Source organism: Crocuta crocuta, unplaced genomic scaffold (genome assembly GCF_008692635.1).
Source record: "Crocuta crocuta isolate KB4526 unplaced genomic scaffold, BGI_CrCroc_1.0 scaffold51, whole genome shotgun sequence".
Lineage (NCBI taxonomy): Eukaryota > Metazoa > Chordata > Mammalia > Carnivora > Hyaenidae > Crocuta > Crocuta crocuta.
In genome coordinates this window covers 2550784-2566820 of record NW_027527624.1, presented here as the reverse complement: position 1 = coordinate 2566820, position 16037 = coordinate 2550784, and the positions used below count along the sequence as shown (strand labels likewise).

General features: G+C 44.7%; 1 protein-coding gene across 1 annotated transcript in view; it reads right to left on the bottom strand.

The window, feature by feature from the left end:
- The window catches only part of MYO10 (myosin X), a 236355-nt gene that overhangs the window by 188794 nt on the left and 31524 nt on the right, over nt 1-16037 (bottom strand). The gene's annotated exons all lie outside the window — the stretch shown is intronic.

The following is a 16037-nucleotide window of genomic DNA, read 5'->3' as shown; positions in this document are numbered from 1 at the left end:
GCCGGCTAGTCCCACACCTAAGTGTCAAATGACCTCTCCAAGAGAGGGATTAAAGTTTTAGTAAAGATCAGAACCCAGTCCGCAGGTGTGAAGTTCACAGCAACTTCCAGATCCCATTGCTAACCCGGGGCCCAGTCTGTTGCTGCTGCTGTTTGGTGTTGATTTTATTTCTCCACTCTCACAAATGGAACAAGCATAGTATTTATCTTTTCAATGATGAATTCCCTTTTCTTTGATTTCACAACATGAAAAGCACTTGTTTCTAAGAACAAGTGATAAAAGTCTGGAGAAATCACTGGGTGTTTACTGGTCAAATTGTGAAGAATTATCACGATGCTGTATGCCCATGTGACGGAATGTAACACTGAGCTTCAGTACCTCAGTAAGTTATTTCTACTTAGCTCAGTGTCACCAATCCCAACAAAAATGACACTAAACGGGCACACCCTTATGACACAGTGTGGAACGTGGAAATACACGTGGGTCATCACACGGGACATACAGGGGCGTCTGGGGGGCTCAGTCGATTAAACATCTGACTTTGGCTCAGGTCATGATCTCACAACTTCAGGAGTTTGAGCCCCGCATCAGGCTCTTTCCTGTCAGCTCGGAGCCCACTTCAGATCCTCTGTACCGCCCCCTTCAGCCTCTCCCCTACACGAGCACACAAGTTCATGCTATATCTCTCAAAAATGAATAAACGTTAAAAAAAACTGTAATAAAATAAAGTGGTACTTACATTAAACAACTTTTTCTAGAACTTTCAACCTCATTTTATTGGTCTACCTAATTTGCTTTTATGTCAAATGTTAAGTGAAATACTTAAAATATGTTGATTATAGTTTATTCAACTTGCAGTTTATCAGACTACAACTGATGTCTTTGTAGAGTTGGTAGGAGGCAAATAATATAGAAGTAAACTCCTCGTGGGCACCTGGGTGGCTCAGTCAGTTAAGCAGCCAACTTTGGCTCAGGCTGTGATCCTGTGGTTTGGGAGTTCGAGCCCCGTGTCAGGCTCTGTGCTGACAGCTCAGAGCCTGGAGCCTGTTTCAGATTCTGTGTCTCCCTCTCTCTCTGCCTCTCCTCTGTTTGTGCTCTCGCTCTCACTCTCAAAAATAAAAAAGATTAAAAAAAAAAAAGAAGTAAACTCATCACTTTATGCTGCTTTAAACTGTGTTGATCCATAACACAAATAGTAGCTAGCTTCCGGTAACAGAGTGCCCACGATGTGTCACGGTCATGTGCGGAGAGGAAAGCCTCAAGGACACTGGACTTAATACCAACCCTCAGTAAGCTAATAATCCTGCCACCAGTAGGAAATTGAAGCTCAGAGCCCACACCCTTCCTTACACACTGGTGACCGAGCCACATCCCAATCTCTCCAATTCCTGACCCCATACTCTTTGCACACACCGTACTATTTGTCTCCATAAAGTAAGTCATAAATTATATGAACAATTTAATGCACACTTAAAATATAACACCACAGAGGTCACTTTAAGTGGCCAGTTATCACACGCACACCATTTATTCTCTTTCACAGGAGGGAAAATCTAAGAAGATATAAAAACCTGACTTCAAAATCTGGGGCGCCTGGGTGGCTCAGTTGGTTAAGCGTCCGACTTGGGCTCAGGTCATGATCTCACAGTTCGTGGGTTCAAGCCCCATGTTGGGCTCTGTGTTGACAGCTCAGAGCCTGGAGCCTGCTTCACATTTTGTGTTTTCCTCTCTCTCTGACGCTCCCCTGCTCATGCTGTCTCTCTTTCTCTCTCTCTCTTTCTCAGAAATATATAAAAAAAAAAAAAATTAAAAAAATTAAAAACAATAAAAAAAACCAAAATCCCTCTGCGCTTGCCAGTGAGGCCCTTATTTACGGCAGCCGGGAACCAGGACTCTTGCTGTCAGCGCCCTCACTCAGGGTCCCAAGTCAACTCGGAGTTCTGGTCAAAGCATTTGGGCCCAGCTCTCCTGCTCCCGCGGCCGGGCTCACGTAATTCCCGTGAGGTCCGTGCCCGTGCCAGCCTCCCCCATTACAGTCCTATTGAAGCCCTCCCGGCAGGCAATTCCCTTTCTCCTTCTTTTCCAGCTATATGTTTCTTCAACCTTCCCTCCAAAGAGGGGTTGAAATCCTCCACAGTCATATACAGCGTCCAAACTGAATACGAAAACGTTCTCTGTAGGCCCAGAAGCCTGCCTTACATAAAGAAGAAACAGAGGCGCCTGGGTGGCTCTGTCGGTTAGGCATCTGAGTTCAGCTTGGGTCGCGGTCTCACGGGTTCATGGGTTCGAGCCCCACATTGGGCTGTGTGCTGTCAGTGCACAGCCTGCTTGGGATTCTCTCCCTCTCTCTGCCCCTTCAGGCCCCTCTCAAAATAAATAAACTTAAAACACACACACACACACACACACACACACACAACATCAAGTTCCCATCTCTGCATGCGTCAGTCACATACCTCTGATTGGCTGTTCAGGCAGAGACACAGGGAATGCCAAAAATGACACTTATAGCTGCCTGTCCCTCCCAATTTATTAGCAGACAGCTGCTTCGAAAAGGACGATTTGTTTCCCACATCCTCTAAGATTGTTCTGTCAAATATCACTCCATACCAAAACCACATCATCTGTGATGACCTAAAAAAGACTTCTAAGTTTCTGAACTATTTTTTCATCCTTTTTACCTTTTATAAGACTTATTTTTTTAAGTAATCCCTACACCTAACATGGGGCTTCAACTCATTACACTGAAATCAAGAGTTGCCTTCTCCGGGTGTCTGGGTGGCTCAGTCGGTTGAGCGTCCGACTTCGGCTCAGGTCATGATCACACAGTTCGTGGGTTCGAGCCCCACATTGGGCTCTGTGCTGACAGCCAGCTCAGAGCCTGGAGCCTACTTCAGATTCTGTGTCTCCCTCTCTCTCTGACCCTCCCTGTTCACGCTGTCTCTCTCTCTCTCACACACACAAATAAATAAGAACATTAAAAAAAATTTTTAAATAAAAAAAAGTTTCATTCTCTACTGACTGAGCCAGCCAGATGCCCTATTTCTTTTTTTTTATATGAGAGAGAAAAAGAGCATGTGTGTGTGAGTTGGGGAGAGGGACAGAGGTAGAGAAGAGAGAGAGAATCAAGCAAGCTTCATGCAAATGAGTGGCCTGATCCCAGGACCCTGAGATCACGACCTGAGCTGAAAGCAAGAGTTGGACATGAAGCCAAGTGAGCCACCAAAGTGTCTTTTTTTTTTTTAAGTAGGCTTCACATCCAGCATGGGACTTGAACTCACAACCCTGAGATCAAGACCTGAGCTGAGATCACTAGTCAGACGTTTAACCGACTGAGCCACCCAGGCTCTCCATCTTTATCCCTTTAAATGTTACCCTGCAACATTTTAAAGCTCTGAAATACCTACACACATACACACATTCAAATGGAAACTTTCAAAATTCTATAAAGTGAGAATTCTTATTCATTAGGTACAATCAGGAAATCATAACTCACAGTGGCCGTCTTCCACCCTCCAAACTCTAAGTCCAAGGCACTGCTTGCTAGAACTATTACCTGCATTATTTTCTTTAATGAAAATGGATTTCATGTGCTTCCTGATTATTAAAATTGTCTGTCCAGGGGCACCTGGGTGGCTCAGTTGTTTAAGCATCCAATTTCGGCTCAGGTCATGATCTCGCGGTCAGTGAATATGAGCCCCGTGTTGGGCTCTGTGCTGACAGCTCGGAGCCTGGAGCCTGCTTCATATTCTGTGTCTCCCTCTCCCTCTCTGTTCCTCCCCTTCTCATACTCTGTCTCCCTCAAAATAAAGGTTACAAAAAAAAATTTTAATTGTCTAATAAGAATCAGATATTTCATTAGGAGACACTGTTAATATAAATTGTCGCAAGGATTAACAAACCTCCCAACTTCCAGAGGCTAAACGGCATGCAGGCACTTTCCCTGGAGTTCTGTGGAGGTCCTTTTCACCTTCTCAGGTGAAGGTACCAGAAAGCCCTCTGTTGACACAGTCCTACATGATCAAACACCCAGCTCAACTTGCTTAGTCCAAAGGTCTTTTTCAACAGGTGTGAAGAGCTGCTGATAAGCAAGTTCTAAGAAGTCCGCCCAGACTGCAAACTGAAAGCCCACGGCCAGTTCGCTAGACCTACATACAGCAGCTGTCTTCCACAGGTAGGAAGGGAAATGCATTCAAAACATTCCCTTTGTTCCTTGGAGAAGTTTAAACCGGCCATTTTCATGGAATCAGAGCTGCAAAGTGAAACCAAAGTTGGTATTTTTACATAGATTGCTCTTGGTGGTTTCTCTGAGCCCCCAAATGTTCTGTCTCCATTCTCTTCGAATAGAACACATATGCCCAGGTCCAGTAAAGAGGCCACCCACAGGCATTTAAAAATGAAGTCACAAGCAGACATTTTCCAGACCATCCAAGTTGGAGTGGGGAAGAAAAATTTGCCCACCATATGCGAGCCATTATAGTCTGTCATTGTTAAATAAGGCCGATAATTTAATGTACAATACAGGCAACCTAGCATATGGAGAAAGCTCATAACTGGAGTTCAAAAATGTCTTTAAAAGTCTGATCATAACATACACATTTTATTAAAACTCGGGCAAGTTTTCATCCTGATCTCTGAGACGGATATGTGTTCAATTTAATAGCTAAGAACTTTCCTACACATAATCATCGATAACACTTTTACCATACAAAGTACTTGCTCAAAAATTCCCATCTCCTTTGATCCAGAGCAATCCTATAAGATAGGGAGGCAACTGGCACCATCCCTTCTTCAGAAGAGAGGTTCATAGGGGTTCCATTTTCCATTACCAACAAACGATTTCCTGGATATTATTAAAAAAAAAAAATACTGACTATAATAAGTGTTAGTGAGGATGTGGGGAAACTAGTGAGGATGTAAAATGGTATACACACTTTAGAAAATGGTTTGGAAGTTTCTTAAAAAGCTAAACACAATCTTAGGGCACCTGGGTGGCTCAGTATGTTAAGTGTCTGACTTCGGGTCAGGTCATGATCTCATGGTTTGTGAGTTTGAGCTCCACATTGGGCTCTGTGCTGATAAGTGCTTCAGATTCTCATCTGCCTCTTCCTCCCTCTCTCTCTCTTTCTCTCTCTCTCTCTCAAAAATAAATAAAACATTCGGGGTGCCTGGGTGGCTCAGTTGGTTAAGTGGCCAACTTCGCCTCAGGTCATGATCTCATGGTTCGGGAGTTCAAGCCCTGCGTTGGGCTCTGTGCTGACAGCCTAGAGCCTGGAGCCTGCTTCAGATTCTGTGTCTTCCTCTCTCTGTCCTTCCCCCACTCACACTGTGTCTGTCTCTCAAAAAATGAATTAATGTTAAAAAAAAAAATACAAAAAAACTTAACCACAATCTTATCACAGGTTTCAACAATTCACTCTAGAGATCTATCTCCTTGAAAGAAACGTTTCAAAAACCCTTGCATGCGAATATTTGTAGCAGCATTTTTAATAGCCAAATACTAGAAATCATTCAAATGACTATCAACTGGTTTAGAGACCAGTGAAATATAATAAATCCATACAATGGAACTCTTCAGTAATAAAAAACAAGCCACGAACAGAATCACCAGTCAGGACAGAGCTAAGAAATATCATGCTAAGTGAAAAACGCCACACATGACACAGTTCATACTGTAGGGTTTCATTGATATGGCATTTCTAGAAAAGGCGAATCCACGGACACAGAAGAGGACCAGCTGCCTGGGGCTAGGTGCGGGAGGGACACTGACCATGAATGAGGAGAAAGGGAGCCTTGGGGGCGATAGAATGATTCTAGAACTGGGTCCTGTGGATAACCCTGCAGCTGTTTACATGTACTACATCTCGTTCCAACGTGGACCTGTCATTCATGAATTTTATTGTCTGTAATTAAATCTTGGTGACTTCAAGTCATTAAAAAAAGTTAATTTCCAAACCTCTATACTTGCTAATTGTACACATATTCTTAACCATTCTGTAATGGGAAAACCCATATGCATCTAATTGGGCAATGAGAGATCAAGAAACTCACACACGCATGCGCACACCATTAAAGATTCAGGATAAGTGCTGAGTGAACACTCTGAAGATCTGTGTTGAATTCAGGTCCCTGCTCTCTGCTAACGCCAGCAAGGGGCTAAGAGGCCACGATGAAGACTTGGCCAAACTACTCTAAAGAGGAGACCGTGGTAGACTGTATCATTGTCTCACGCTGCTCGGTTATTAGCCCCTCGCCCTGGAAGATAATCCTTAATATCCTGGCAATTGCTCCAGTGCCTCCTTCCCTGGGCAAGGACTTTTATCCAGGTCCTTCCCCCAACTATGACCACGGAAGTAGCCTGAAATTGTTACCTCCTGGTCCTTTACACACATAGTTTGCTGATCCCTACTTTAAGCTAAAGAAGATAAAATCACTAGCACAGATTTAAACCTACTTTTGCCCTTTTATAAACTACCATATTTCTCTTCTGGTTTTTTACGTTTATTTTTGAGAGAGAAAGAGAGCAAGAGCGGGGGAGGAGCAGCGATGGGGGGAGACACAGAATTGGAAGCAGGCTCCAGGCTCTGAGCCGTCAGCACAGAGCCCAATGCAGGGCTCGAACCCACGAACCATGAGATCATGACCTGAGCCGAAGTCAGATGGTTAACTGACTGAGCCACCTAGGCGCCCCTCTTCTGGTTTTAAAAATGATTTTCTCTTCTGAACTCTGAAAAAAATGAAGTTTAAAAATAAGGTAGGGAAACAACCCTAAAAGGAGATAATGATGATGGGCTTTAAATACCAATGCTGTGTGGCATGTTCTAATTACAGATTCACAGAAAAGAGAACATTCTTTACCCAAACACATAACTCGGCCTCAGACCCAGAACAGAGCACCACACCTACTTTTCTCCCGTAAGTGCTTACTTGGCCTATGTTAAGTACCACACTTCAGGATTCTCTAATGGGCTACACCATAAAATCATAATTTGTTCGGAAATTTGATTTCTTTTAAAGACAAAAGGGGACAAAAAATTTTGCAATGGCTAAATTAATATGACTACTTAAATCTGTAGTAAATTCGGCAGCCAAAGGAAAGTTCTCCTCTTCTACCTGCAATGGTTTTTTGTTTTGTGTTGTTTTTTTTTGAATGAGCGAGAGCGGGAGTAGGGAAGGGGCAGAGGGGGAGAGAGAGAATTTTAAGCAGGTTCCACACCCAGCTCAGTGCCCGACGAAGGGCTTGATCCCTAGGATCATGACCTGAGCTGAAATCAAGAGTCAGATGCTTAACCGACTGAACGATCCAGGCGCCTCTCTAACCTGGCATCTTCTAGGGTATCTAATGTTCTGGGGCAGGGCAGGGGCCAAGGGACCTTGTTCCTGACCACACTGAATTCCAGAAACTTGATGTAGATAATACGTCATAGTATCGGGGATTTAAATGGCACTTTTTCTCCATTTTTTAAAATGGGCATATAACTGACATATAACAGTGTCATCTGTACCTGATTTGATATTTGCATATATTGTGAAATGATAAACACAGTAAGTCTAGTTAATATTCATCAGCACACATGGTTGCAATTTTTTTTGTGTGATGAGAACTTGGAAAATCTCCTCTCTTAGCAACTTTCAAATACACAATATTATTAACTATGGTCACCATGCTGTACGTTACATTCCCAGGACTTAATTATAACTAGAAGTTTGTACCTTTTGACTCCCTTTACTTACTTCTCTCATCTTCCCTCCTCCGCCCCCCACCCCCCACAAACCATTGAACTGCCCTCTGTGTCTATGAGGTGGGGTTTTTTTTGGGGGGAGGGTTTGGGGGTTAGACTCCACATATAAATGAGATCTTTCCTGTTTTACAGTCAATGGTTTTTCCATTGAAGTAGGAACACCTTTTCAACTTATTTTTTGTAAACATTATTCAAATCCACCTTAAAAGACCCATGGCTTTTATCACATACAAAATGCTAACGCTGGTTTCTCAACTTTGGTACTACCGTCATTTTGGTCGAGGTGACCACTTATAGGGGCTGAGGGCGCTGTCCTAGCTGGAAACCACCGAGCTAGAGTCACAAAATTCTGGAGCCACCGCCAAATTAGAGTCTTTAAAACCACTCATGGTCTGTGACCTGATGAACTGAAAGCAGACTCCACTGTCTACATTCTAGGATTTCCCACTACCTCCTAGAGTAGGGGGAGCCCATTTACAGCAGACCTGGGGCAGATCTAATTTCTGGTGACATTACAGCAGGTGCACACAGAAGGGAGGGGGTACCGACAGCCTGCCGAGTGCTTGACGCTTGACGGACATAAGGAAAGAGGTTCAGGAAGCATGATGATGGTGTGAGAGGGACGCTCTCCTTTCCCTCCCTCCGCCCAGTTTGGGTTTTAATGTGAATTAGAGCTGACTTTTGATGTTTTCACACACATGCTTGAAATGTACCCCAAAAAACCTGTCCAGGATGCTCACAAACCCCAACACAACACTTGTCAGAGAGCTTGGAGACGGTGCAGACAAGGAAGAGAGGGGCAAAAGCCCATGTACAAAATGAGTGTGAAAAGTGCAGCACGAACACAGCAGTGGGGGCAGACCCAGCAGATCAGAAACGCAGGGGGGAGGTGAAACCCGAGACTCCTTCCTCCAGGGATGGCTCAGGAGGGGCCCTGGAAATGTGGTGGAGAAGCAGGGACCCCCACGGGCTTCCAGCACCCCCACAGCAGTGGGTGGTCTCCCCATCCCCGTGCCACACAGCATGCACAGCGCAGGGCCCCACGGGGCTGAGTGGTCTCAGGGTCACTGCCTCACCTCGTGACTGCAGGGGATCAGACCTGGGGCTGGCAGTCGTTTCTGCACATCTGTACCAGACTCCCAAGAGGCTCGCTGCTGCCAGGCTCAAAGTGGAACCCGGGTAGTGCTTAGCCTCCTGTCTCAAAGGAGGCAGAATTCAGCTAGGTGCTGAGGCCAGCGCTCCCCCTGCACCGCTGCGGAGGATGGACAGGTAATCCAGGGAGCCTCGAAAGAGAAACCGTGGGCATACAGCCCGTGAAGATGGAAACGTGTGACTTGGGGACCCCAAGCTCGTCCCATTTTACTGCTGGCTGTGGAATGGCGATGCCTCTTGTTTTACATATAGGCAACCCCAACCACCACTGTATGCCCACCAGAGTAGATGCACCACTGGATTCTAGAGGAAACCATTCGGATCCAGACTCAGCAACATGATCCACACGCCCAACTCTTAAGATTTTGCCACAAGTGTTCGTTAAGTAACTCCACAAACAGGCCTACAGAACTCTTTGAGGATATTGATGAAATACTATCTATTTTTATAAGAAATATATTCCAGTTATTTGTACCTAGAATATGCTTGTAGCTTTTAGCTACATCACCCACATTATCAACATCATTTCTTGGCCTTTGCCTATGGGCCTAGGGCCCATTTATAGTGCTATATCCATAGGGAGACATGCAGTGTCTCAAACAAACACATCTAAAACAACAGCATGGTTGTGAACAGAGGCCTGTGTGCATTCATGATACAAAGTTCACAGACAATCCATCCCAGGTCTTTGGATAGCTCCTTTAGGACCCCATCCCCCTCACTCACCAAGAAGGATCATGAGGCACTCACATTTTTTCATGTTCTTCTGCCCAGAGGGTCAAACTCTGTTACCACCATCGGCTACTTGGAAGGGCACTTTCCATGCCGAGGAAAACATGAAAAGTACACGAATGATAGGAGGTAAAAAGGGAGAAAAAGAAGAAAGAAAACCATCAAGAAGAAACTAACCTGTGCTCACTCTTTCCCAGACGAAGGTACAAAGACTCCTTGGTATCCCCCACTCCAGATTCAAAATCAAAACCAAACAAACGGTGCTCAACAGCAAGATGCCTCAATTATGAATGTGTGATGCTATCAAGAGTTTATTCCATGGTTACAGGGTTCTGACTTGCCAACTGATTCAGCCCTGATTTTATATCCTAATTTTTTTTCCACCTTAACAATTCCTTAAAACGGCTTATTTACTTTTAATTTAATTGTTTTTAAAAAATTTTAATGTTTATTTTTGAGACAGAGACAGAGTGTGGGTGGGGGAGGCACTGAGAGAGAGGGAGACACAGAATCTGAAGCAAGCTCAAAGCTCTGAGCTGTCAGCACAGAGTACGACACAGGGTTCGAACAAACAAACCATGAGATCATGACCTGAGCTGATGTCACACGCTTGAGCCACCCAGGCACCCCAAGATTTCATTTTTAAGCAATCTCTATATTCAACGTGGGGACAGAATTCATGACCCTAAGGATCAAGAGTTGTATGCTCTGCTGACTGAGCTAGCCAGGCACCCCCTTAAAACAGCTTTCTGGTTGCTCTTTTAAACTACAGTGACTAGAGGGGTGCCTGGGTGGCTCAGCTGGCTAAACAGCCAACTTCAACTGAGTCACGATCTCATGGTTTGTGGGTTTGAGCCCTGTGTCGGGCTCTGTGCTGACAGCTCAGAGCCTGGAGCCTGCTTAGGATTCTGTGTCTCCCTCTCTCTTCTGATACTCCCCTGCTCGCTCTCACTCTCTCTCAAAAATAAATATTAAAAAAAATTAAACTACAGTGACTAGAAATTATCTCAGAAACAATTTAAATCTGAAGGTAATGAGACATCTCCAAATTGCTAAACTAATCTCAAACACTGAGAATCCAAGGAACAAAAATCAAACTAGCCCATCTGTTAATCAGTCATCACACAGCCAACACATGTATAAAACAAACCAGAGCTAAGCAATCAGTTAACACACCTGAAATGTATTCATCCATCTATATGCCACTTTACCTGTAAGGTCATCCATCCACCCATTCACAAGTCCATTCATCCTATAAATATCTGTTGAGGCCCCTATTATGTACCAGGCACTATGAAAGATTCAACAGATACAAAATTGCTGCTGCTCTAAAGAGCTTACAACATATCCAAGATAAGGTGATCCTTATACCTAGATCTTCTAATACCTTCCCCATCTACTCTTTTCCAAAGGAAATAATTATGTAACATAAGGCGACCAAGACAGAGAGACAAAGTAGGTAAGCAGAAGAAAGTACGCATAGATTTTATAAAATGATAAAACTGCTTTGGTGCTAAGAACTCTCAAAAACTGAGAATCTTCCCTAAGGGTCTTAAAACTACATTCTATTCTTCCCTTTGGTGAAAACAGTTGGAGATACAGAAGAGAAGGGGTAATAACAGACCATCACAAGATGCTTACACTCTTCATGGAATATAATACCAGACATCCTTTACCTCCTATTTCCTAGAGTTTATTGTTCTTTCCTATTCTTGACCAGAATAATTAAAAAAAACAAAAAACAAAAAACCCTACAAATAAAAACTGATAGGATAATCTTAATGAAATCCTGTTCCGGCTATCTATCTGTTTTTAGGGGCAAGAAAACCCCAGAAACTTACTTGAACAGGACTTTGTCATTACTTCGTTAAAACAAATAAACCAAGAACACAGTAGGAAATAAATAAACTTAAAACAGCTATCTTTCACCTCTGTGGCATACACACAGAATTTTATTAAATTTCCAAAAAAAATTTGTTATTTTAAACAAAATTATACATCCTGAATTAAAAGGTGCTTGAAAATAATCTAATCAGTGGCACCTGGGTGGGTCAGTCGGTCAAGTGTCCTACTTTGGCTCAGGTCATGATCTTGTGGTTCATGGGCTCGAGCCCCGCGTCGGGCTCTGTGCTGACAGCTGAGAGCCTGGAGCCTGCTTCACATTCTGTGTCTCCCTCTCTCTCTGCCCCTCCCTCCCCCACTCAGGCTCTGTCTCTCTCTGCCTCAAAAATAAATATTTTTAAAACTTTTTACTAATCTAATCCAATCAAAAAGACAAATTATGTGTTGGCAAGAATTCAGAGAAACTAGAACCCACATACACTATTGGTCAAAAGGCACAGCTACTCTGGAAAACAGACCGGCAGTTCCTCCAAAGGGTAAACAAACCACTGCCACGTGACCCAGGAATTCCACTCGGAGGCATACACCCGAGAGAAATGGAAATACACATGCGCACATCGAAGCTTGTATGTGAATGTCCGTAGCAGCATCAGTCACAATAGCCCCAAAGCGGAAATACCCCTAATAGTCCATCCAACCCCTAAGAGTCCATCCACGGATGGACAGATTTTTCTACAGTGTCGTCCATCCATACGATGGAGTATCATTCAGTGAGGAAAAGGATGATGTTACAACATGGACGAGGCCTGAGAACATCATGCTAAGTGGAAGAAGCCACAAAGGACCACATATTGCCTGATTCCATTTCCGTGAAATGTCCTGAAGATAAATCCGTGGAGACAGAAAGCGGAGGGCTGGCTGCCTAAGGCTGGGTGAAGACAGGGACTGGGATTTGGGACACACAGCTAATCCGTGTGGGGGCTTTGTTTGTTTTGTTTTGTTCTTATGAGTAATGAAAACCTTCTGGAATCAGAGCAGTGATGGTTGTAGCACAACTATCAGTATATATTAGTATTAATATATGCTAATACCCTGGTACCAGTAATTAGTGAATATGCTAAAAACCCCTGAATTATGTACTTCAAAAGGATGGATTTTAGGATATGGGAATTACATTGAAAATCAAAGAGGAGACAAAGAATGACCAATAAGAAATTGGAGGACTCATTTCTGATTTCATTCCCTCAGGGAACCCAGCGATCCCGCAGGCCATCTTCACCCCTGGCCTCCCTTACTCCCTATGTACATCAAGAAAACCTGCTTTTCACTGAGTGTCCATCTTCACAAAGAAGTACCAGTTGTCATCTTCGTAAATACATGAATACCATGACTTTCGGACATCCAGAAGGCAATTCACTCATCAAGAAACTTATGCAAATGACCATGACCAATGTCGATATGCTTTCCTCAGGACACCAAAACCATAGTTATTTCAGTGCTTGGACTGCTTGATGTAGGACAGGATTAATGTCAGCAGCATTAACAGAAGGCGGGAATGGGTTAGTTTTACTTGCTGTTAAATGTCCAGCACCTGGAAGAGAGCCGGGCATCAGCAAGGAGGGCGAAGAAGTAATTAATTCACTCCCGATCGCAAACCCTACCCGAGTGCTCTGCTCCGTGCCCAGCAAATGCACGTGGCATCTGCTAGAACAGTGCTGTGCGCGGAGATGATGGACTGCCAGAGCTTTCAGGATGAGGTCTGCGAAACCCCAATGAACGCTCCCTAGAAGGTGTGGACTCAGATGTCAATGAGCTAAGGGACCATCGACCTTGTCTGCTACACAAGACACGAGAGGACGTGAGATGGCGGGAGACGGCGGACCGCAACGCTCCAAAGCCACGGGGCTGTTGGACACAACGTGGCAGCACCCATGTGCGGGGCTTTGCACAGGCACCCTGGGGTCACACCCAGGATGTGGCCGTCCGCCACCATGTTGCTTTAACTCCTGGCTTTGGAAAGCCCTGCTGGAGAATCTAAGAACGTACAGGCGCAGTTGAGCTCACCACGTGAACCAGCCTTTTCTCCAAAATTACAACTTTGGATGCTTTTCAGTTGCAAAAGATTTAAAAATAACTTATCGAGGGGCGCCTAGGTGACTCAGTTGGTTAAGCGTCCAACTTGGGCCTAGGTCATGATCTCGCTCTTCCTGAGTTGGAGCCCCGAGTCCGGCTGTGCCAACAGCTTAGAGCCTGGAGCCTGCTTCAGGTTCTGTCTCCCTCTCTCTCTCTGCCAGAAATAAACATAAAAAGCTTATTTATGTCTTTATTTATTTATGTTTATTTATTTATTTATTTATTTACATTTTTAACTAAAAAAAAAAAACCAATAACTTATCAATACAAGCGACACCTACCAGGAGAGTGACAAGGGTGAGGGCTAAAAAGGATGGAAACATTTTTAAATCATGTATCTGCCTATATTTGTTCTGCCTGCTATATACTGAATTTTATCTAAATAAAATTATTTCTCTCCTACACCGAAACCATTTTCCTTTCTCTCCATATTCCATACCTTCCTGGGTTCCACAGAGATCTGGGAACAGAATGACACTCATTAAGAAAGGCAGCATGGGAGCGCCTGGGTGGCTCAGTGGATTAAGAATCTGACTCTTGATTTCAGCTCAGGTCATGATCTCAGGGTTGTGAGATCGAGCCCTGTGTCAGGCTCTGCTCTGGGCATGAAGCATGTTTGGGATTTTCTCTCTCTCTCTCTTTCTCTGTCAATAAAAAAAAGTCAGCACGTCTGACAGCCCAATGGCAATGCCACTGGTAATTCAGGCAAAGCTGAAGGAGACGCTTTTCCAATGATGTGGGCCTGTGCACCTGACCGTGAGGGCCAGCAAGGCGTGAGGACACCTAGACACCTACAGTGTGACAAGCCAGACAAGCCGTGGAATGCAATGGGATTTGTGATTTTAACTATTGTTTTAAACTAATTTCTGGGGCACCTGGGTGATTCAGTTGGTTAAGCGTCCGACTTCAGCTCAGGTCATGATCTCACGGTTTGTGGGTTCGAGCCCCACATCGGGCTCTGTGCTGACAGCTCAGTGCCTGGAGCTGCTTCGGAATCTGAGTCTGTCTCTCTGTCCCTCCCCTGCTCGTGTTCTTTCAAAAATAAACATTAAACAAATTTAAACTTTTGATTTCAGGCTGGTTTTAGACACTGCAGAGAAGTTGCAAAGATAATAGAGTCAGTCCTCACGCAAGTCCCCCCAGCACTGACATCCGACGTGACTATGGCACATCTGTCACGACAGAGATACTTTCCTGGAAATAAAGCTCCACGCTTCACTTGGGTCCCACCAGTTTCTCCCTAATGTCCTTTTCCTGTCCCAGAATCCCATCTAGGACATTATATCTAGTTGTCACGCCTCCTTAGGTTGTCTGTCACGTGTGACAGTGTCTCAGACTCTCCCTGTTTAACGGCCTTGACAGTTTTGGGGAGTGCAGGTCAGGTATTCTGTAGAATATTCCTTGGTTGGGGGTTTTTCTCATGGGTGGGCTGGACTGTAGTGGTTTCCAACAGTGTCTCAATCCAGGGGGTCAAGCTGCTTTGGAGGGAATCCTGGCTTGACTGCACCTTGGCCTCGTGGCTTGCAACAAATTAACCTCTGTGGCTCTCCATTTCCTCCTGGATAGAAGAGATACAAATCTGGCCCACCTCCCAGGTTACTGTGGGGACAACGAAGGTGAGTGCATAATCAGAAACTCCCCAGGAAGAGAAGTGGCCAATAGACTGAGTGAGCGACAGGGACACACGGGCCAGAGACACGGTCATTAGATGAACAGACACACCTTACTTTCAGAAGCTTGCAGTCTAAGGGGGACAACATTTAAATAGAGACTTTAAGCTTGATGCCACATGGACTCATCTGGGGATGTATACACAGAACCTGCACTTTTGGGGGGCGGGGGGAGGTGCTGACCAGGAAGCAGGCGTCTCTGCGGGATGAACCGGGCAAACGCCCCTAAGGCAGGTGGAAACCAAACTGAAAGGTCAATTTTCTGCAAAGCAGCCAAGTGCCGGTGTAGGCTAAGACACAATGCAAAGTGGCTTAGCCGCTCTACTTAATCTCCATCCATAAACTATTAACAGCCCCATACAACTGAACAAAGACGGCATTCACCTTTGTCCAGGCCAAGGAAAAAAAGCCTCAGACTCTCCCGAGCAAGTTCCAGAAACCACGAAGGACTAAAACTGCCTCCCCGCTTACCAATAAACTGTAGGCCAAATAACACTGTTTTACAACGCCACAGACTTTCTTCCAACTATGTTCTTACAAAAACAAGAAACAAAACAATACAGCAGCCAAGTCATTTTGAGGTATCGACTTTTAATCCCCCTCGCTTCAAGAGACTCTCCAAAACTTGGAAATTCTCAAGATCTCCTTGAACAGAATCAACAGGCAGATAGAAGGGGCAGATGGGGGGGGAGGGGTGATGCCCTGTGGTTCAGACCCCCCACTGGGGGAGAGGAGACGAAGCCGGGCCCAGGGGGAGGGGGGCTGA